Genomic DNA, 22,748 nt, shown 5'->3' on the forward strand with positions numbered 1-22,748 from the left:
TGACCTAAGATTGCCCGAATTTGGTCATTTTTGAGTTATGAATTAAATCTGAGTCTTCCTCCCAACTGCTACTCCTCTATTCAAACCCAGCACCTCCCCGGAGCTGGCAGTGCCTGCTGTTGTTGTGGTCAACCAGCCAATCAAACAGGTGTAAAGTTTCAGCTATTTTTTTATTGAATCTCCAGGATAGATCACAACAACTCCATATTTTGCTAGACCAGCTGTAAGGGCCATATCCAACTCCTTCTTGAATATATCCAATGAACTGGCATCAACAACTCTCTGCAGTAGGGAATTCCACAGGTTAACAACTCTCTGAGTGAAGACGTTTCTCCTCATCTCGGTCCTAAATGGCTTACCTCTTATCCTTAGACTATGTACCCTGGTTCTGGACTCCCCCAACATCGGGAACATTCTTCCTGCATCTAACCTGTCCAGTCCCGTCAGAATTTCATATGTTTCTATGAGATCCCCTCTCATTCTTCTAAACTCCAGTGAATACAGGCCCAGTCGATCCAGTCTCTCCTCATATGTCAGTCCTGCCATCCCGGGAATCAGTCTGGTGAACCTTCGCTGCACTCCCTCAATAGCAAGAACATTCTTCCTCAGACTAGGAACTGAACACAATATTCCAGGTGAGGCCTCACCAAGGCCCTATGCAACTGCAGTAAGACCTCCCTGCTCCGATACTCAAATCCCCTAGCTATGAAGGCCAACATACCATTTGCCTTCTTCACCACCTGCTGCACCTGCATGTCAACCTTCAATGACTGATGTACCATGACACCCAGGTCTCGTTGCACCTCCCCTTTTCCTAATCTGCTGCCATTCAGATAATATTCTGCCTTCATGTTTTTGCCACCAAAGTGGATAACCTCACATTTATTCACATTATACTGCATCTGCCATGCATTTTCCCACACACCTAACCTGTCCAAGTCACCCTGCAGCCTCTGAGCATCCTCCTCACAGCTCACACCACCACTCAGCTTAGTGTCATCTGCAAACTTGGAGATATTACTCTCAATTCCTTCATCTAAATCATTGATGTATATTGTAAATAGTTGGGGTCCCAGCACTGAGCCCTGCGGCATCCTATTAGTCACTACCTGCCTTTCTGAAAAGGACACGTTTATCCGAACTCTCTGCTTTCTGTCTGCCAACCAGTTCTCTACCCACGTCAGTACATTACCCCCAATACCATGTACTTTGATTTTGCACACTAATCTCTTGTGTAGGACCATGTCAAAAGCCTTTTGAAAGTCCAAATACACCACATCCACTGGTTCTCCCTTGTCCACTCTACTAGTTACATCCTCAACAAATTCTAGAAGATTTGTCAAGCATGATTTCCCTTTCATAAATCCATGCTGACTTGGACCGATCCTGTCACTACTTTCTAAATGTGCTGCTATTTCATCTTTAATAATTGATTCCAACATTTTCCCCACTACTGATATCAAGCTAACCGGTTTAGAATTCTTCATTTTCTCTCTCCCTCCTTTCTTAAAAAGTGGTGTTACATTAGCTACCCTCCAATCCATAGGAATCGATCCAGAGTCGATAGACTGTTGGAAAATGATCACCAATGCATCCACTATTTCTAGGGCCACTTCCTTAAGTATTCTGGGATGCAGACTATCAGGCCCTGGGGATTTATTGGCCTTTAACCCCATCAATTTCCCTAACACAATTACCTGACGAATAAGGATTTCCTTCAGTTCCTCCTTCTCGCTAGACCCTTGGTCCCCTAGTATTTCCCGAAGGTTATTTGTGTCTTCCTTCGTGAAGACAGAACCAAAGTATTTGTTCAATTGGTCTGCCATTTCTTAGTTCCCCATTATAAATTCACCTGATTCTGACTGTAAGGGACCTACATTTGTCTTCACTAATCTTTTTCTCTTCACATATCTATAGAAGCTTTTGCAGTCAGTTTTTATGTTCCTGGCAAGCTTCCTCTCATACTCTATTTTCCCCCTCCTTATAAACCCTTTGTCCTCCTCTGCTGAATTCTAAATTTCTCCCAGTCCTCAGGTTTGCTGCTTTTTCTGGCCAATTTATATGCCTCTTCCTTGGATTTAACACTATCCTTAATTTTCCTTGTTAGCCACGGTTGAGCCACCTTCCCCATTTTATTTTTACTCCAGACAGGGATGTACAATTGTTGAAGTTCATCCATGTGATCTTTAAATGTTTGCATTGCACAAGCTTGGTAAACTATTCCGGGGATCTGGCCGTGGGAAGCTTGCTGCTTACGGGACGGTGCTGTTAGGATTGAAGTGTGATGCCAGAAGGGTAGATTTAAATATGTCTTCACCATGCCTGCTGCAGACACGCTGTGAACATCCGATTAGTAACGATCAGTCATAGACAGACAGGCCAATTCCAAAACATGAATCACATGTCACTGAACCTTGATTTGTGTTTGATCTTACCATTTCTACACTTGCACAATTTGATCTGAATATTTCTGTATCCATGCCTTCTCCAGCACCACAGAATGAAGTGCTGCTGTTGTATCTGTCCTGCTACTACACACAGAGTGCGGCTCCTGTTGCTGCCTCGCTTGTTGTTACTGCTGTCATTACTGAAATATTGCTCTTGCCATTGTTGCTGTGGCACCATTGCAGTTATTCCTAAAGAAAGACTCGCATTTATATAGCGCCTTACACGACTTCACGACGTCCCAAAGCGCTTTTAGCCAATTAAGTTTTCTTTTGGAGTGCAGTCACTGTTGTAATGTAGGAAACATGCAGCCAATTTGCGCACAGCAAGCTCCCACACACAGCAATGTGATAATGACCAGATAATCTGTTTTAGTGATGTTGATTGAGGGATAAATATTGGCCCCAGGACACCGGGGAGAACTCCACTGCTCTTCTTCAAAATAGTGCTGTGGGATCTTTTATATCCACCTGAGAGAGCAGACAGGTTTTAGGTATCATTCGAAAGACAGCACCTCCGACAGTGCAATGCTCCCTCAGTACTGCCCCCATGACAGTGCAGCGCTCCCTCAGTACTGCCCCTCCGACAGTGCGGCACTCCCTCAGTACTGCCCCTCCGACAGTGCGGCGCTCCCTCAGTACTGCCCCTCCGACAGTGCGGTGCTCCCTCAGTACTGCCCCTCCGACAGTGCGGTGCTCCCTCAGTACTGCCCCTTTGACAGTGCGGTGCTCCCTCAGTACTGCCCCTCCGACAGTGCGGTGCTCCCTCAGTACTGCCCCTTCGACAGTGTGGCTCTGCCTTCGTACTGCCCCTCCGACAGTGCGGCGCTCCCTCAGTACTGCCCCTCCGACAGTGCGGCGCTCCCTCAGTACTGCCCCTCCGACAGTGCGGTGCTCCCTCAGTACTGCCCCTTCGACAGTGTGGCTCTGCCTTCGTACTGCCCCTCCGACAGTGCGGCGCTCCCTCAGTACTGCCCCTCCGACAGTGCGGTGCTCCCTCAGTACTGCCCCTCCGACAGTGCGGCGCTCCCTCAGTACTGCCCCTCCGACAGTGCGGTGCTCCCTCAGTACTGCCCCTCCGACAGTGCGGCGCTCCCTCAGTACTGCCCCTCCGACAGTGCGGCACTTCCTCAGTACTGCCCCTCCGACAGTGCGGTGCTCCCTCAGTACTGCCCCTTCGACAGTGTGGCTCTGCCTTCGTACTGCACTGGGGTGTCAGCCGAGACTTTTTGTGCTCAAGTCTCTGAAATGGGACTTGAACCCAAGACCTTCTGACTCCAAGGCGAGGGTGCTGCCCACTGAGCCCCGGCTGACGAAGGAACTGTTGTTGTTACTGGTCCAATGCTGCTGTGTTTGGTGCTATATTGCTGTTGCTGTCACTGCCTCTGATACAAAACAAGTTTGATTTCCTTCAGTCGATAGCTTCTAGAATTTCAGTAAGCTATGTGTTAAGTTGTCCCTGGCAGCGGTCCGTGGTTGGGGATTTGAAGTAAGTATGTATATGCCTCAATGTTAATGTGCTTTAGCAACATAATTCCCAGCAGTATAGACAATAACTGCAATCCCTTGTTTTGTTGACTACTTCAATGTCAAACCCAGACTTAAATTGCACACAGATCTTTCAATCTGTTCGTACAATGCTACACATTATTTACATTCATGGTTTGAGGCCATTAATGTAGAAATTGGTGACTTCTATTCTCATGCTCTCAGCCTTTTTTCTTCCTTTAAAGTATTCCTGATGATTTAATTATTGATTAGTTTCATATCAGTTATTATTAATGTTACACTTAGTGGATGAACTTTACTGCAACTCATTCGTTGGTGAAAGCAAACCTGTTCCACACGGTTAGAATATTAGCATAACAAAACAGTTTGAGAATGTTTAACTTGCAATTTAGAAACCTCAGTAAGAGTTCTCCTGATATGTCAGTGGGAGACCAGAAATATCTCGTGTCTGATCTCTTCTCTGTACTGAGCTCACTTCACATTGGCTTCTGAGTGGTGAGGGAGAGATCAGCAAGGGTTTCATAAGAACATAAGAAATAGGAGCAGGAGTCGGCCATTTGGCCCCTCGAGCCTGCTCCGCCATTCAATACGATCATGACTGTTCCGATCCTGGACTCAGCTCCACTTCCCCGCCCGCTCCCCATCACCCTTCACTCCCTTATCGCTCAAAAATGTGTCTATCTCCACTGTTGTGTTTGGAGAAAAAGTCAGACTGAACACTGTGAGCTCAAAATAAAGTGTGCCCTTAGTCTTTTATTGCAGGTCTCCAGAGTGCCTCTCCAACCTGTGAAGCCTCCTTAAATACCTGTGCTCCCAAGGGATTATGGGATCCCTTGGGACTCCAGGGGATGAGCCCTCTGGTGGCTGTACAGAGTAAATACAAGTCCACATATATAACATCCACCTTAAATATATTCAGTGACCCAGCCTCCACAGCTCTCTTGGGCAGAGAATTTCAAAGATTCACGACCCTCTGAGAGAAGAAATTCCTCCTCATCTCCGTTTTAAATGGACGACTCCTTATTCTGAAACCATGCCCTCTAGTTCTAGATTCCCCCACGAGGGGAAACATCCTCTCTGCTTCTACCCTGTCCAGCCCCCTCAGAATCTTATACGTTTCAATAAGATCACCTAAGCTCCAATGTGTACAGGCCCAACCTGCTCCTGTCCATTGTTCGTTCTGGAAGTTGGGAGTGGAGAGTTGGGCTAACACGACAGGCAAACATTTCTGAAATAAGTCCTGATACAGGTGCATCATAGGGCACTCCTGCAATAGGAATCTATGAGAAGAAGCAAAGAAATGAATGGGCACGATGATATGCACTATATTTTCTGCACCCTAGTGACTTCTGTGTAATGTCCTTTACTGAAACGATCATTTTTATTGATTGATATTGAGGCAGCACACCCATATCTTGTGTGACTCGTGTTCTCGGTGCTGAAGCATTGCCCCTTGGCAGCCCACGGCACTTTGGCTACTGTCCCATTGTATTGTGGGTTTATCCTTCTCCGTCTCATGATGCTGCTGTCAGCTGACCAAGCCGGGTGAGCTAATCAGGATTTGATGGCACTTTTGAAAACATATTGAAAATTAGGAGTTTTGATAGAGCAAGTAGGGAGAAGCTGTTTCCACTGGCAACTGATCCACCAACCAGAGATCACAGACTTAATGTTACACAGGATTACACAGGATTACATGGGATATACGGCCCAGAAACTGGCCATTCGGCCCAACCAGTTCATGCCGGCGTTTATACAAACATAGAAACATAGAAAATAGGTGCAGGAGTAGGCCATTCAGCCCTTCGAGCCTGCACTGCCATTCAATGAGTTCATGGCTGAACATGCAACTTCAGTACCCCATTCCTGCTTTCTCGCCATACTCCTTGATCCCCCTAGTAGTAAGGACTACATCTAACTCCTTTTTGAATATATTTAGTGAATTGGCCTCAACAACTTTCTGTGGTAGAGAATTCCACAGGTTCACCACTCTCTGGGTGAAGAAGTTTCTCCTCATGAGAACATAACATAAGAATTAGGAACAGGAGTAGGCCATGTAGCCCCTCGAGCCTGCTCCGCCATTCAACAAGATCATGGCTGATCTGGCCGTGGACTCAGCTCCACTTACCTGCCCGCTCCCCGTAACCCTTAATTCCTTTATTGGTTAAAAATCTACCTATCTGTGACTTGAATACATTCAATGAGCTAGCCTCAACTGCTTCCTTGGGCAGAGAATTCCACAGATTCACAACCTCTGGGAGAAGAAATTCCTTCTCAACTCGGTTTTAAATTGGCTCCCCCGTATTTTGAGGCTGTGCCCCCTAGTTCTAGTCTCCCCAACCAGTGGAAACAACCTCTCTGCCTCTGTCTTGTCTATCCCTTTCATTATTTTAAATGTTTCTATAAGACCACCCCTCATCCTTCTGAACTCCAACGAGTAAAGACCCAGTTTACTCAATCTATCATCATAAGGTAACCCCCTCATCTCCGGAATCAGTCTCTGTACCCCCTCCAAGGTTAGTATATCCTTCCTTAGGTAAGGTGACCAAAACTGCACGCAGTACTCCAGGTGCGGCCTCACCAATACCCTATACAGTTGCAGCAGGACCTCCCTGCTTTTGTACTCCGTCCGTCTTGCAATGAAGGCCAACATTCCATTCACCTTCCTGATTATCTGCTGCACCTGCAAACTAACTTTTTGGGATTCATGCACAAGGACCCCCAGGTCCCTCTGCACCTCAGCATGTTGTAATTTCTCCCCATTCAAATAATATTCCCTTTTACTGTTTTTTTTTCCAAGGTGGATAACATCACATTTTCCGACATTGTATTCCATCTGCCAAACCTTAGCCCGTTCGCTTAACCTATCTAAATCTCTTTGCAGCCTCTCTGTGTCCTCTACACAACCCGCTTTCCCACTAATCTTTGTGTCATCTGCAAATTTTGTTACACTACACTCTGTCCCCTCTTCCAGGTCATCTATGTATATTGTAAACAGTTGTGGTCCCAGCACCGATCCCTGTGGCACACCACTAACCACCGACTTCCAACCCAAAAAGGACCCATTTATCCCGACTCTCTGCTTTCTGTTAGCCAGCCAATTCTCGATCCATGCTGATACATTTCCTCTGACTCTGCGTACCCTTATCTTCTGCAGTAACCTTATCGAATGCCTTTTGGAAATCTAAATACACCACATCCATCGGTACACCTCTATCCACCATGCTCGTTATATCCTCAAAGAATTCCAGTAAATTAGTTAAACATGATTTCCCCTTCATGAATCCATGTTGCGTCTGCTTGATTGCACTATTCATATCTGGATGTCCCGCTATTTCTTCCTTAATGATAGCTTCAAGCATTTTCCCCACTACAGATGTTAAACTAACCGGCCTATAGTTACCTGCCTTTTGTCTGCCCCCTTTTTTAAACAGAGGCGTTGCATTAGCTGCTTTCCAATCCGCTGGTACCTCCCCAGAGTCCAGAGAATTTTGGTAGATTATAACAAATGCATCTGCTATAACTTCCGCCATCTCTTTTAATACCCTGGGATGCATTTCGTCTGGACCAGGGGACTTGTCTACCTTGAGTCCCATTAGCCTGTCCAGCACTACCTCCCTAGTGATAGTGATTATCTCAAGATCCTCCCTTCCCACATTCCCGTGACCAGCAATTTTTGGCATGGTTTTTGTGTCTTCCACTGTGAAGACCGAAGCAAAATAATTGTTTAAGGTCTCAGCCATCTCGGTCCTAAATGGTTTACCCCTTATCCTTAGACTGTGACCCCTGGTTTTGGACTTCCCCAACATTGGGAACATTCTTCCTGCATCTAACCTGTCTAAACCCGTCAGAATTTTAAACGTTTCTATGAGATCACCTCTCATTCTTCTGAACTCCAGTGAATACAAGCCCAGTTGATCCAGTCTTTCTTGATATGTCAGTCCCACCATCCCGGGAATCAGTCTGGTGAACCTTTGCTGCACTCCCTCAATAGCAAGAATGTCCTTCCTCAAGTTAGGAGACCAAAACTGTACACAATACTCCAAGTGTGGCCTCACCAAGGCTCTGTACAACTGTAGTAACACCTCCCTGCCCCTGTACTCAAATCCCCTCGCTATGAAGGCCAACATGCCATTTGCTTTCTTAACCGCCTGCTGTACCTTCAATGACTGATGTACCATGACACCCAGGTCTCGTTGCACCTCCCCTTTTCCTAATCTGTCACCATTCAGATAATAGTCTGTCTCTCTGTTTTTACCACCAAAGTGGATAACCTCACATTTATCCACATTATATGTCATCTGCCATACATTTGCCCACTCACCTAACCTATCCAAGTCACTCTGCATCATCATAGCATCCTCCTCGCAGCTCACACTGCCACCCAACTTAGTGTCATCCGCAAATTTGGAGATACTACATTTAATCCCCTCGTCTAAATGTACAATGTAAATAGCTGGGGCCCCAGCACAGAACCTTGCGATACCCCACTAGTCACTGCCTGCCATTCTGAAAAGTACCCATTTACTCCTACTCTTTGCTTCCTGTCTGTCAACCAGTTCTCAATCCACGTCAGCACACTACCCCCAATCCCATGTGCTTTAACTTTGCACATTAATCTCTTGTGTGGGACCTTGTCGAAAGCCTTCTGAAAGTCCAAATACACCACATCAACTGGTTCTCCCTTGTCCACTCTACTGGAAACATCCTCAAAAAATTCCAGAAGATTTGTCAAGCATGATTTCCCTTTCACAAATCCATGCTGACTTGGACCTATCATGTCACCTCTTTTCAAATGCGCTGCTATGACATCCTTAATAATTGATCCATCATTTTACCCACTACCGATGTCAGGCTGACCGGTCTATAATTCCCTGTTTTCTCTCTCCCTCCTTTTTTAAAAAGTGGGGTTACATTAGCTACCCTCCATTCCATAGGAACTGATCCAGAGTCTATGGAATGTTGGAAAATGACTGTCAATGCATCCGCTATATCCAAGGCCACCTCCTTAAGTACTCTGGGATGCAGACCATCAGGCCCTGGGGATTTATCGGCCTTCAATCCCATCAATTTCCCCAACACAATTTCCCACTAATAATAAGGATTTCCCTTAGTTCCCTCAGTTCCCTCAGTTCCTCCCCACTCAAGCCTCCTCCCGTCTTTCCTCATCTAACTCTATCCGTATAACCCTCTATTCCCTTCTCCCTCATTGGCTTGTCCAGCCTCCCCTTAAATGTATCGATACTATTCCCCTCAACCCCTCCCTGTGGCAGCGAGTTCCACATTCTTAGCACTCTCTGGGTAAAGAAGTTTCTCCTGAATTCCCCATTGGATTTCTGGGTGACTATCTTATATTGATGGCCTCTAGTTATGAGGAACTGAGGGAAATCTTTATTAGTCGGGAAATTGTGTTGGGGAAATTGATGGGATTGAAGGCAGATAAATCCCCAGGGCCTGATGGCCTGCATCCTAGAGTACTTAAGGAGGTGGCCTTGGAAATAGCGGATGCATTGACAGTCATTTTCCAACATTCCATTGACTCTGGATCAGTTCCTATGGAGTGGAGGGTAGCCAATGTAACCCCACTTTTTAAAAAAGGAGGGAGAGAGAAAACAGGGAATTATAGACCGGTCAGCCTGACCTCAGTAGTGGGTAAAATGATGGAATCAATTATTAAGGATGTCATAGCAGTGCATCTGGAAAATGGTGACATGATAGGTCCAAGTCAGCATGGATTTGTGAAAGGGAAATCATGCTTGACAAATCTTCTGGAATTTTTTGAGGATGTTTCCAGTAAAGTGGACAAAGGAGAACCAGTTGATGTGGTATATTTGGACTTTCAGAAGGCTTTCGACAAGGTCCCACACAAGAGATTAATGTGCAAAGTTAAAGCACATGGGATTGGGGGTAGTGTGCTGACGTGGATTGAGAACTGGTTGTCAGACAGGAAGCAAAGAGTAGGAGTAAACGGGTACTTTTCAGAATGGCAGGCAGTGACTAGTGGAGTGCCGCAAGGTTCTGTGCTGGGGCCCCAGCTGTTTACATTGTACATTAATGATTTAGACGAGGGGATTAAATGCAGTATCTCCAAATTTGCGGATGATACTAAGTTGGGTGGCAGTGTGAGCTGCGAGGAGGATGCTATTAGGCTGCAGAGTGACTTGGATAGGTTAGGTGAGTGGGCAAATGCATGGCAGATGAAGTATAATGTGGATAAATGTGAGGTTATCCACTTTGGTGGTAAAAACAGAGAGACAGACTATTATCTGAATGGTGACAGATTAGGAAAAGGGAAGGTGCAACGAGACCTGGGTGTCATGGTACATCAGTCATTGAAGGTTGGCATGCAGGTACAGCAGGCGGTTAAGAAAGCAAATGGCATGTTGGCCTTCATAGCGAGGGGATTTGAATACAGGGGCAGGGAGGTGTTGCTACAGTTGTACAGGGCCTTGGTGAGGCCACACCTGGAGTATTGTGTACAGTTTTGGTCTCCTAACTTGAGGAAGGACATTCTTGCTATTGAGGGAGTGCAGCGAAGGTTCACCAGACTGATTCCCGGGATGGCGGGACTGACCTATCAAGAAAGATTGGATCAATTGGGCTTGTATTCACTGGAGTTCAGAAGAATGAGAGGGGACCTCATAGAAACGTTTAAAATTCTGACGGGTTTAGACAGGTTAGATGCAGAAAGAATGTTCCCAATGTTGGGGAAGTCCAGAACCAGGGGTCACAGTCTGAGGATAAGGGGTAAGCCATTTAGGACCGAGATGAGGAGAAACTTCTTCACCCAGAGAGTGGTGAACCTGTGGAATTCTCTACCACAGAAAGTAGTTGAGGCCAATTCACTAAATATATTCAAAAGGGAGTTAGATGAAGTCCTTACTACTCGGGGGATCAAGGGTTATGGCGAGAAAGCAGGAAGGGGGTACTGAAGTTTCATGTTCAGCCATGAACTCATTGAATGGCGGTGCAGGCTAGAAGGGCTGAATGGCCTGCTCCTGCACCTATTTTCTATGTTTCTATGTTTCTATGTTTCTTTCCCACAAGTGGTAACATTCTCTCTGTATCCACTCTATCAAAATCTTTCATCATTTTAAAGACCTCTATTAGGTCACCTCTCAGTATTCTGTTTTCTAGAGAAAAGAGACCCAGCCTGTTCATCCTTTCCTGATATGTACACCCTCACATTTCTGGTATCATCCTTGTAAATCTTCTCTGCATCCTCTCCAGTGCCTCTGTATCCTGTTTATAATATGGTGACCAGAACTGTACGCAGTGCTCCAAGTGAGGTCTAACCAAGGTTCGATACAGGTTTAGCATAACTTCCCGACTTTTCAATTCTATCCCTCTAGAAATAAACCGTAGAGCTTGGGATTGTGTCACAACTATTGTTTATTGGTATCCGAGATCCCTTTGTTCCTCTACCCCACCCAGACTCACACCCACCCAGTAATAAGTGACCTCCCTATTCTTCCTACCAAAATGTAATCCCTCACATTTATCTGTGCTACACTTAATTTGCCAATTATATGCCCATTCTGCGTTTATTCATGGTATATAATTGGCAAATGAACCAGAGGGGAAACAAGAGATGTTTGGAATGCATGGGCAGTGGAATCATGGTCCATAGGAACTTTCCAAAAGCAGTTGGATATGTCGTTGAAGAGTCATTTTCTGGGTCATGGGGAGAAAGCTGAGTGGGATTGATTGGATCGCTCTGTCACAGAGCTGGCACAGGCATGCTGGGCCCATGGCCTCCTCCTGTGCTATACCATTCTATGATTCCACCTCTTTTGCAGCATTTCATTCCTTAATATAAAGTATTGATTTTCCTTTTCCTAGTCTCAGCGGCACAACTTCAAACCAGAAAGGCAAGGTTTGCTTTGTGGAGTGTGTTAGCTTTGTGAGCCAGCTTTATATTCAGGGACAAGTGATAAATCCATAACAAAGTGAATGGAACTACAGCTAAGCATTGGTTGAAGGACCGACCCGTGACGCTTGCTCCAGTGACACAGATTGTGACGTTGGTGGCTCCAGTACCGGTCCCTTCGAGCATGAACAGAACGCACTGTTGTAAATAAATTCAATTAGCGCAAAAGCACTTGGCTACTATCTGTTTCGCTAATAGCATTACGTAACTTCGAGCTTACTGCTCAACTTTTCCAAGAATATCTTCACATGTCTTTTGTAGAATATTTGCTACACATTGAAAACATAGTGACCTCAAGAAATATTGTGTATTCAGGCAGGATTCTTCCAATTTTGACAAATTGATATATTTAGTTTAATAAGGCAAGGCTTATGTCACATTGAAACCCTTAATTTTAATGAAAATTTGGTGAAAAGGACCTTGCCCTGTGTGGCCCACAACAGACAGTGCTTACAGTCATCTCTTTCATTCTGGGGTCTGAAATATGTTTCAATCTCGCAACGTCCCAGCCATAAACATCATTTAATTCAAAGTTCTCATTCCCCTTTATTTAATTAAGCAAACGTAAATTATCAGCATGCTTTCTTTAATTTGCCTTTAAATGAGATTATATTCTCCCTCTGGAGAGTGTTTTTATATTTTCCATTTTTAAAAGAAAGAAAGTCTTGCATTTATATAGCGCCTTTCACGACATCAGGACGTCCCAAAGCGCTTCACTTTGAGGTACTTTCTGTTGTAATGTGCGAAACACGGCAGCTCATTTTCACACAGCAAGCTCCCACACACAGCAACATGATAATGACCAGATTGAGGGATATATATTGGCCCAAGAACACCTCCCCCGCTCTTCTTTGAAATAGTGCCATGGGATCTTTTATGTCTCATCTGACAATGTGGCGTTCCCTCAATACTGCGCCTCCGACAGTGCAGCACTCCCTCAGCACTGCCCCTCCGACAGTGCGGCACTCCCTCAGTACTGCACCTCCGACAGTGCAGCACTCCCTCAGTACTGCCCCTCCGACAGTGCAGCACTCCCTCAGTACTGCGCCTCCTACAGTGCAGCACTCCCTCAGTACTGCCCCTCCGACAGTGCAGCACTCCCTCAGTACTGCCCCTCCGACAGTGCGGCGCTCCCTCAGTACTGCCCCTCCGACAGTGCGGCGCTCCCTCAGTACTGCCCCTCCGACAGTGCAGCACTCCCTCAGTACTGCCCCTCCGACAGTGCGGCACTCCCTCAGTACTGCCCCTCCGACAGTGCAGCACTCCCTCAGTACTGCGCCTCCGACAGTGCAGCATTCCCTCAGTACTGCCCCTCCGACAGTGCGGCACTCCCTCAGTACTGCCCCTCTGACAGTGCAGCACTCCCTCAGTACTGCACCTCCGACAGTGCAGCACTCCCTCAGTACTGCCCCTCCGACAGTGCGGCACTCCCTCAGTACTGCCCCTCCGACAGTGCAGCACTCCCTCAGCACTGCCCCTCCAACAGTGCGGCACTCCCTCAGTACTGCCCCTCCGACAGTGCGGCGCTCCCTCAGTACTGTCCCTCCGACAGTGTGGCGTTCCCTCAGTACTGCGCCTCCGACAGTGCAGCACTCCCTCAGTACTGCCCCTCCGACAGTGCGGCACTCCCTCAGTACTGCCCCTCCGACAGTGCAGCACTCCCTCAGTACTGCACTGGGAGGTCAGCCTTGATTTTTGTGCTCAAATCTCTGGAGTGGGACTTGAACCCACAACCTTCTGACTCAGAGGCGAGGGTGTTGCCCAATTTTTAAAAAAAGTACTTATTGAACATTAAGAACATTTACAACATTGTGATCATTGCATTGTATCAGACAAATTCATTCCACCCCTCCAACACATATTAACATCAAAACCTAAAGTTTAATTTGTCTCTCATTATATATATTAATCTATTGTTCCTTAAGAATTGATCATAAAATACTATCTTTAAATTCCTTTCTGAATAAATCCTCCACAGAGCCTTATAATGATCTTTTAGCTTATATTTAAAATACTCCGTTAGGTTTATTCTTCGCTCCTTAAAAAACAGAGCATTCCTTCTTTGCACAATCTCGAATCTCGCCAAACTGAATAGCGGTATTAAATTAATTGCCGCTCTGTTGGACTCGGGCAGACTCTTCTTCAATTCCCATCTGAAATTTGAGTCCCACGGGATTCCCATTCTCACCCTTGGGACTCACACAACTGTTGAACATGGTATTAAAACCAACATAACACCAGCAAATGGGACAGAGTCTCATCCTGCGTCCCACACACCGGGCGAGTTGTCACCTCTACTCGCCCAATCTTACATAAGACTATCACGGTAAAAATCCAGTTATGAGCCAATTTGAAATCCAGTTCAATCCACTCTTAACATTTAAAATTCTTCCACACTCCCTTTCAAATCCTGTTGAAGTCCTGCTTGGGTATAGACTCCTGACCAGCAGGTGTCTTAAATCTCCATTCTCTAATACCCCAGAGAAATCTCCAGTGTTACAGTTGGCAACTTGGACCAACTCCTCCCCTTTCTCCAGCAGAAAGTTTGGAAAAGTGGGAAGCATTATCCCTCCTTCGGAGATTTGGGTATTTATTTCTTCCATCCAATCCTGTGGCATTGCCCTCACAATCTTCTCAGACATGATCTTAATTGCTTTTACCTCCACCTCCTGATCCTCCTCCCAAACCATGTCCCTCACTACCGCTTCCGGCAACCAACCTGGAATTACCTCATATAATACATCTTTCACATATAATACCAGCTTCTATAAAAGCTCCATTAAATAATACCTCTCCTTCAATGTTGATCCACCTGTTCAAAAATAAGGGTTGTTCTAAAAATTCCTCAGCACCTTCGGGCATAAACTGCACACTTTTAAAAATCGGGCCCAAGTCTCTACAAATCCCGTATAAAACCTAGGGAGAGGTTTAATCAAATTCAAACACATATTGTTGTATTCCATATAAAATATCTCCTGTCCCCACTTCCCACTTTATTTTAAAACATGCTGAAAATAACTCTTCCAAAAACTTGTATTTGACCTCTGAAGAAATCTCTTCACCCATTTAATTCTAAAGGAATTTTTCTTCAAATCAGTATCTGGGAAATTAAGTCCTGTCTGAGTCCACTGTCCAATGATGGTATTGTAAGCAACCAAGGCCAGTTCCCCTAACAAAAAAACCTCACACAAGTCTCACGGATGGAGATTTAGTCTCCCTTCTCCCAACATTTGTTCCCTGATTAAATTCATCCTGGGAACATTGCCCTGTCAGGGGCCCGGCACTCTGGTCTGATCAGCAGCCTTCTGAAAAAACAACCCAAAAAGGTCCGCCAACTGTTGACACAATTTTTCAAGCACCCAGCAGCAGCTGTTCACATCGAGAGAGTGCTACCCACTGAGCCACAACTAACACAGGTTACCTGCCCCATCCCCGAACTAAACGCTTGTTTATTTCCATCTAATTGCCTTGGTTAGACAGTTACAGAAGACAGTGAGCCCATTACATGAGTCACAGCCCCATTCGCTGCCGAGGGAACAAAGTGTAGGCTTCAGGTGGGCGGGAACAAATGCTTACCGTCTGCTCAATCTGCCCACAGTCACAATGTCAACCTCATAGAGGTGCCAGGTAGCTGCTCTACTAAACATAAATGCTTATAAAACCAATCTATTTGAAATGCACACCTATTCCATTGCACTCCTGGCTGCCCTCTCACATTCTACCCTATGTAAACTTGAGGACATCCAAACTCGGCAGTCCTTGTCCAAACTCGCTGACCCATCACCCCTGTGCTCACTGCCCCGTGTCCCAACTCACACCACATCCCGCTCACCCATCACCCCCTGTGCTCGCTGCCCCGTGTCCTAACTCACACCACGTCCCGCTCACCCATCACCCCCTGTGCTCGCTGCCCCGTGTCCTAACTTGCACCGGGTACCGTTCACCCATCACCCCCTGTGCCCCCGTGTCCTAACTCACACCGAGTCCCGCTCACCCATCACCCCCTGTGCTCACTGCCCCGTGTCCTAACTCACACCAAGTCCCGCTCACCCATCACCCCCTGTGCTCGCTGCCCCGTGTCCTAACTTGCACCGGGTACCGTTCACCCATCACCCCCTGTGCCCCGTGTCCTAACTCGCACCGAGTCCCGCTCACCCATCACCCCCTGTGCCCCGTGTCCTAATTCGCACAGAGTCCCGCTGACCCATCACCCCTGTGTTCACTGCCCCGTGTCCTAACTTGCACCGGGTCCCGCTCACTCATCACCCCCTGTGCTCGCTGACCCCGTGTCCTAACTCACACCGAGTCCTGCTCACCCATCACCCCCTGTGCCCCGTGTCCTAACTCGCACCGAGTCCCGCTCACCCATCACCCCCTGTGCTCGCTGCTCGTGTCCTAACTTGCACCGGGTCCCGCTCACCCATCACCTCCTGTGCTCGCTGACCCCGTGTCCTAACTCGCACCGAGTCCCGCTCACCCATCACCCCCTGTGCTCACTGCCCGTGTCCTAACTTGCACCGAGTCCCGCTCACCCATCACCCCCTGTGCTCGCTGACCCCGTGTCCTAACTCGCACCGAGTCCCGCTCACCCATCACCCCCTGTGCTCGCTGCTCGTGTCCTAACTCGCACCCAGTCCCGCTCACCCATCACCCCCTGTGCTCACTGCCCGTGTCCTAACTTGCGCCGAGTCCCGCTCACCCATCACCCACTGTGCTCGCTGACCTACATTTGCTTAAGCAGTGCCTTGATTTTAAAATTCTCATCCTTATTTACAAATCCCTCCATGGCCCTCGCCCCTCCCTATCTCTGTAATCTCCTCCAGACCCACAACCCCCCGAGATGTCCGCACTCCTCTAATTCTGCCCTCCTGACCATCCCTGATTATAATCGCTCCACCATCGGTGGCCGTGCCTTCTGTTGCCTGGGCCCCAAGCTCTGGAACTCCCTCCCTAAACCTCTCCGCCTCTCTACCTCTCTCTCCTCTTTACAACGCTCCTTAAAATATAAGCTTTTGGTCACCTGCGCTAATTTCTACTTATGCGGCTCGGTGTCAAATTTTTTGTCTCATAACACTCCTGTGAGGCGCCCTGGGACGTTTCACTACGTTAAAGGCGCTATATAAATACAAGTTGTTGTTGTTGTTATTACAGATTGTTAATTTTCAGTAAAATCAGCTTATTATCAATTATAAGGACATAAGAACATAAGAATTAGGAGCAGGAGTTGGCCATTCGGCCCCTCGAGCCTGCTCCGCCATTCAATAAGATCACGGCTGATCTTCGACCTCAACTCCACTTTCCCGCCCGATCCCCATATCCCTCGATTCCTCAGGGGCCGAGATTGATGGCCTTACCGCCCGCTGCCACTGACATTCCTTGTGGCGATCCGCCCAGTGCCACTTTCGGGGCGGGGCTGGAGCGGGCAGGAGGGGAGTGCCGCCGGGAAGCGCCCGCTGACGTCAACGGACGGCTGAGTGGCGCAACTGAGCTCCCGTCCGCCGAGCTCCCAGATTCCTGCGGGCGGGAGTCAGCGGGAGCTGGCGGCAGAACGGGGGGGGGTCCGCTGGCTGGAGGCTGGTCTGTCCCCGACCGTGAGTAGGAAGAGCTGAGAAAAAGGTCAGTGAACTTCAAGTCATTTATTTCTTTACAGGGACTTACCTGGATGGGGTCCCCTGAAGGTCTTCCGATGGGTGTGTTTTTTGATCCTTTTTCTTTCCAGCTCTTCGACCCTCCGTGGGCCCGACTCCATCTTCGGCGGCACTTGGGCGGCAAGTGCCTCTGGCGCCGAGAATGGGAGCTCCCGCCCGCTGCCACCCAGATTGGTGGCGTACGTCATTCGTTTGCTGCCCGCCGACCTTCATGAATATCCCAACCAAAGTACCGTCCAGTACCTCTCCGGCCATCGGCAGCACTTGGGTGGTACATGGGCGGGTCGAGATCTTCACCAAGCTCGGCCCCTCGAGATCTTCACCAAGCTCGGCCCCTCGAGATCTTCACCAAGCTCAGCCCCTCGAGATCTTCACCAAGCTCGGCCCCTCGAGATCTTCACCAAGCTCGGCCCCTCGAGATCTTCACCAAGCTCGGCCCCTCGAGATCTTCACCAAGCTCGGCCCCTCGAGATCTTCACCAAGCTCGGCCCCTCGAGCCTGAAAATCTACCGATCACAGCCTTGAATATACTCAACGACTCAGCATCCACAGCCCTCTGGGGCAGAGAATTCCAAAGATTCACCACCCTCTGAGTGAAGAAATTCCTCCTCATCTCAGTCCTAAATGGCCGACCCCTTATCCTGAGACTGTGACCCCTGGTTCTAGACTCTCCAGCCCGGGGGAAACATCCTCTCAGCATCTACCCTGTCAATCCCCCTCAGAATCTGGTATGTTTGAATTGTATAATATTTGCTGTACATAGAAAACATGGAGACCTCAAGATATTTTACTTTGTGACGTGTATTCAGACAGGATTCTTCCACCTTTGACAAAGTGATATATTTAGTTTAATAAGGCAAGGCTTATGCCGCATTGAACGCCTTCATTTCACTGAAAATTTGGTGAAAAGGTCCTTACCCTGTGTGGCCCACAGGGCTTACTGTCATCTCTTTCATAGCATTGAATTCATTCTACGATCTCAAATATGTTTCAATCTCGTAACATCCCAGCTATAGACGTTATTTACTTCAAAGATTTCATTCCCCTTTATTGAATTAAGCAAATGTAAATGACTGGCATGCTTTCTTTAATTTGTCTCTAAATGAGATTATATTCTCCCTCTGGAGAGTGTTTTTATATTTTCCATTTTTAAAAGAAAGAAAATCTTGCATTTATATAGCGCCTTTCATGACCACCGAACGTCTCAAAGCACTTTACAGCCAATGAAGTACTTTTGAAGTGTAGTCACTGTTGTAATGTGGCAAACGCGGCAGCCAATTTGCACACAGCAAGCTCCCACACACAGCAATGTGATAATGACCAGATAATCTGTTTTAGTGATGTTGATTGAGGGATAAATATTGGCCCCAGGACACCGGGGATAACTCCCCAGCTCTTCTTCGAAGTAGTGTCATGGGATCTTTTATATCCACCTGAGAGAGCAGATGGGGCCTCGGTTTAACGTCTCATCCAAAAGTCAGCACATCTGACAGTGCAGCACTCCCTCAGTACTGCCCCTCCGACAGTGCGGCACTCCCTCAGTACTGCCCCTTTGACAGGGCGGCGCTCCCTCAGTACTGCCCCTCCGACAGTGCGGCACTCCCTCAGTACTGCCCCTCTGACAGTACGACACTCCCTCGGTACTGCCCCTCCGACAGTGCGGCGCTCCCTCAGTACTGCCCCTCCGACAGTGCAGCGCTCCATCAGTACTGCCCCTCCGACAGTGCAGCGCTCCCTCAGTACTACACTGAAGTGGGACTTGAACCCACAACCTTCTGACTCAGAGGCGAGCATGCTGCCCACTGAGCCACAGCTGACACTGTTTACCTCGCTCGTCTCCTAACTATTGTTGAGTCGCCCTGAACAGAGAAGACAGTGAGCCCATTACATGAGTCACAGCCCCATTCGCTGCCGAGGGAACAAAGTGTAGGCTTCAGGTGGGCGGGAACAAATGCTTACCATCTGCTCAATCTGCCCACAGTCACAATGTCAACCTTATAGAGGTGCCAGGTAGCTGCTCTACTAAACATAAATGTTTATAAAACCAATCTATTTGAAATGTACTGCTTATTACACATTTTAGTTATTCAGTAAAGTCAGCTTATTACCAAGTCTAAGAACATAAGAAATGGAGCAGGAGTCGGCCATTCGGCCCCTCGAGCCTGCTCCGCCATTCAGTAAGATCACGGCTGATCTTCGACCTCAACTCCATCATTATAGGCGGACCCTCGAAATCGAGGAAGACTTGCTTCCACTCTAAAAGTGAGTTCTCAGGTGGCTGAACAGTCCAATACGGGAATTACAGTCTCTGTCACAGGTGGGACAGACAGTGGTTGAGGGAAAGGGAGGGTGGGACTGGTTTGCCGCACACTCCTTCTGCTGCCTGCGCTTGCTTTCTGCACGCTCTCGGTGACGAGACTCGAGGTGCTCAGCGCCCTCCCGGATGCACTTCCTCCACTTAGGGCGGTCTTTGGCCAGGGACTCCCAGGTGTCAGTGGGGATGTTACACTTTATCAGGGAGGCTTTGAGGGTGTCCCTGTAACGTTTCCTCTGCCCAGCTTTGGCTCGCTTGCCGTGAAGGAGTTCCGAGTAGAGCGCTTGCTTTGGGAGTCTTGTGTCGGGCATGCGGACAATGTAGCCTGCCCAGCGGAGCTGGTCGAGTGTGGTCAGTGCTTCGATGCTGGGGATGTTGGCCTGGTCGAGGACGCTAATGTTGGTGCGTCTGTCCTCCCAGGGGATTTGTAGGATCTTGCAGAGACATCGTTGGTGGTATTTCTACAGCGACTTGAGGTGTCTACTGTACATGGTCCATGTTTCAATGAGTTTCCACCATTGATGCACCAGTTAAGGTGTAACAATCAGATCTTCGCCCATTTAGCCTGCGTCGATCCTGAAATCATACTTTGTGAGCATGGAGGCCCCGACCTGTGCGAGAACACCAGCGGCAGAGCGGGGCCATAAAAGGAGCGGTGAGTGGTGTGGAGGCCTCGGGAGCAGCGTGGAGGTGTACTACTCCAGGGAGCAGCGCGAGCTGGTGCAGGAGGGCGACAGCAGCAAAGAGTGATGTCATCAAGGTCCAGGTCGGTGATTGGAGCGTGGGCAGGTACAGCAGGAGCGGCGAGGTCGGGGCGAAGGAGCGGCGAGAGATTGTGGAGGGACATGATCAGGGCCTGGGAGAGGCACAAGTTCGGGGTCAGGGGCCCAGAGACAGCACGGGCCAGCCCACACTGCGATATGTGAGCGCACTGGGTCCGTGCAGCAGAGCAGGTCTCCAGTCGTCCTGGTTAACCCTTGCCACTGGACCAAGACCTCGCTCTGTCAAGCCCGTGTGGTGGCTGGTGTGCAACGGTCACCCCACGTTAAATAAATCCACGCACAGGCATCTTCCACCCTTCAGGATGTAGTTCGGGATCTGGAATATTAGGTCCTTCGTTGAAACATCTGTGAACACATTTCTTTTTGGCGTGGAAGCAAGTCATACTCGTTTCGAGGGAGCGCCTATGATGATTTTGTGACATCATGACCAGACGTTGTAAGAATTTCCACTCTAAAACAAGAATAAAATCCTTGTCGCTGTAAATTTCTGGTCGTGACTTAGGCATGAGAGAAATTAATCATTTCCTTCTCTGTGTGCACCTCATATCATAAATGTCTGCTGTTTCCTGATCTGCATTGAATTATCATAATTGTTTCCAGACTCTGCAGTTATCGATGAGCCGAAGAGCACTTTAATTTCCAGACTACAAAGATGTCAAGCAGTGAACGTGATGCATGGGTTGGAGATTTATTATTGATATTTGCAATGAAAAGTAATGAAATTCACAAAGTCTTGAATAAGTGGTAAAGACAAAAGGATCGCTGGTCTCTGCAAAGTTTGCCCAACTGATATCGGTCGTGTGAATGGCAACGTTGACTTTGACAAATGTTTTATCAACGTTGTTACAGTTAACCTATAACCAATATATCATTGCACCAGTGGACAGCGGTTTGCGGACAATGGAGCAACTCCACTTAGACACTATTGCTTAAGCACCATTCACGCAGCTAAAACAACACTTGACCAATGTCGTTGTCTACAATGTGAAACTTGGCGGACTACAGTGTGAAATGGTTTTGCACCAAAGACGGCAGGCCCATTACAGACCTCGGCTCAGGAGGCACCGGTCACTGGGGAGATGAACCAGGACTATTTCTTCTCCTTAGACAGTCCCTTGGAGTCCAGGTTGACTTGCTTCCACACCAGCAAAGTGGCTGAAGAGTCCAGTGTGGGACCTACAGTCTCTGTCACAGGTGGGGCAGACGGTGGTTGGAGGAACGGGTGGGTGGGGGGCTTGGTTTGTCGTGCACTCCTTCCGCTGTTTGTACTTGCCATACGGCGACGAGACTCGCGGTGTTCGGCGCTGTCCCGGACGCTTCTCCTCCACTTTGAGCGGTCTTGGGCCAGCGATTGCCAAGAGTCAGTGGGGATGTTACATTTTTTCAAGGAGGCTTTGAGGGTATCCTTGAAGCATTTTCTCTTCCCTCCTGGGGTTCGCTTCCCGTGACGGAGCGCGGAGTACAGCGCCTGTTTTGGGAGTCTAGTATCGGGCATGTGGACGATGTGGCCTGTCCATCGGATCTGATCGAGCGTGGTCAATGTCTCGATGCTGAGGATGTTGGGCTGAGAGAAAACGCTGATATCAGTGTGCCTATCCTGCCAATGGATTTACAGGATTTTGCAGAGGCAACATTGGTGGTACTTCTCCAGTGCTTTGAGGTGCCCGCTGTACATAGTCCATGTCTCTGAAGCATATAGGAGGGAGGGTATCACTACTGCTCTGTAGACCATGAGCTCGGTGCCAGGATTGAGATCTTGGTCTTCGAAAACTCTTTTCCTCAGGCGACCGAAGGCTGCGCTGGGACACTGAAGGCGGTGTCTTTGCTGACAGTAAGCTCCCAAGGTATAGGATGTGATCTACGCTGTCCAAGGTCTTGTCGTGGATCTTGATAATCGGGGAGCAGTACTGTGTGGCGGGGCAGGTTGGTAGAGGACCTTTGTCTTACGGATGTTTAATGTAAGGCCCAGACTCTCGTACGTTTCATGAAGGTGTCAACGATGGTTTGGCGTTCGGCCTCTGAGTGTGCACAAACGCAAGCGCCATCTGCATTCTGTAATTCAATGACAGAGGTTGGGACAACCTTGGTACTCAACTGGAGGCAATGGAGGCTGAACAATTA

This window comes from Pristiophorus japonicus, chromosome 5 (genome assembly GCF_044704955.1).
Source record: "Pristiophorus japonicus isolate sPriJap1 chromosome 5, sPriJap1.hap1, whole genome shotgun sequence".
NCBI lineage: Eukaryota > Metazoa > Chordata > Chondrichthyes > Pristiophoridae > Pristiophorus > Pristiophorus japonicus.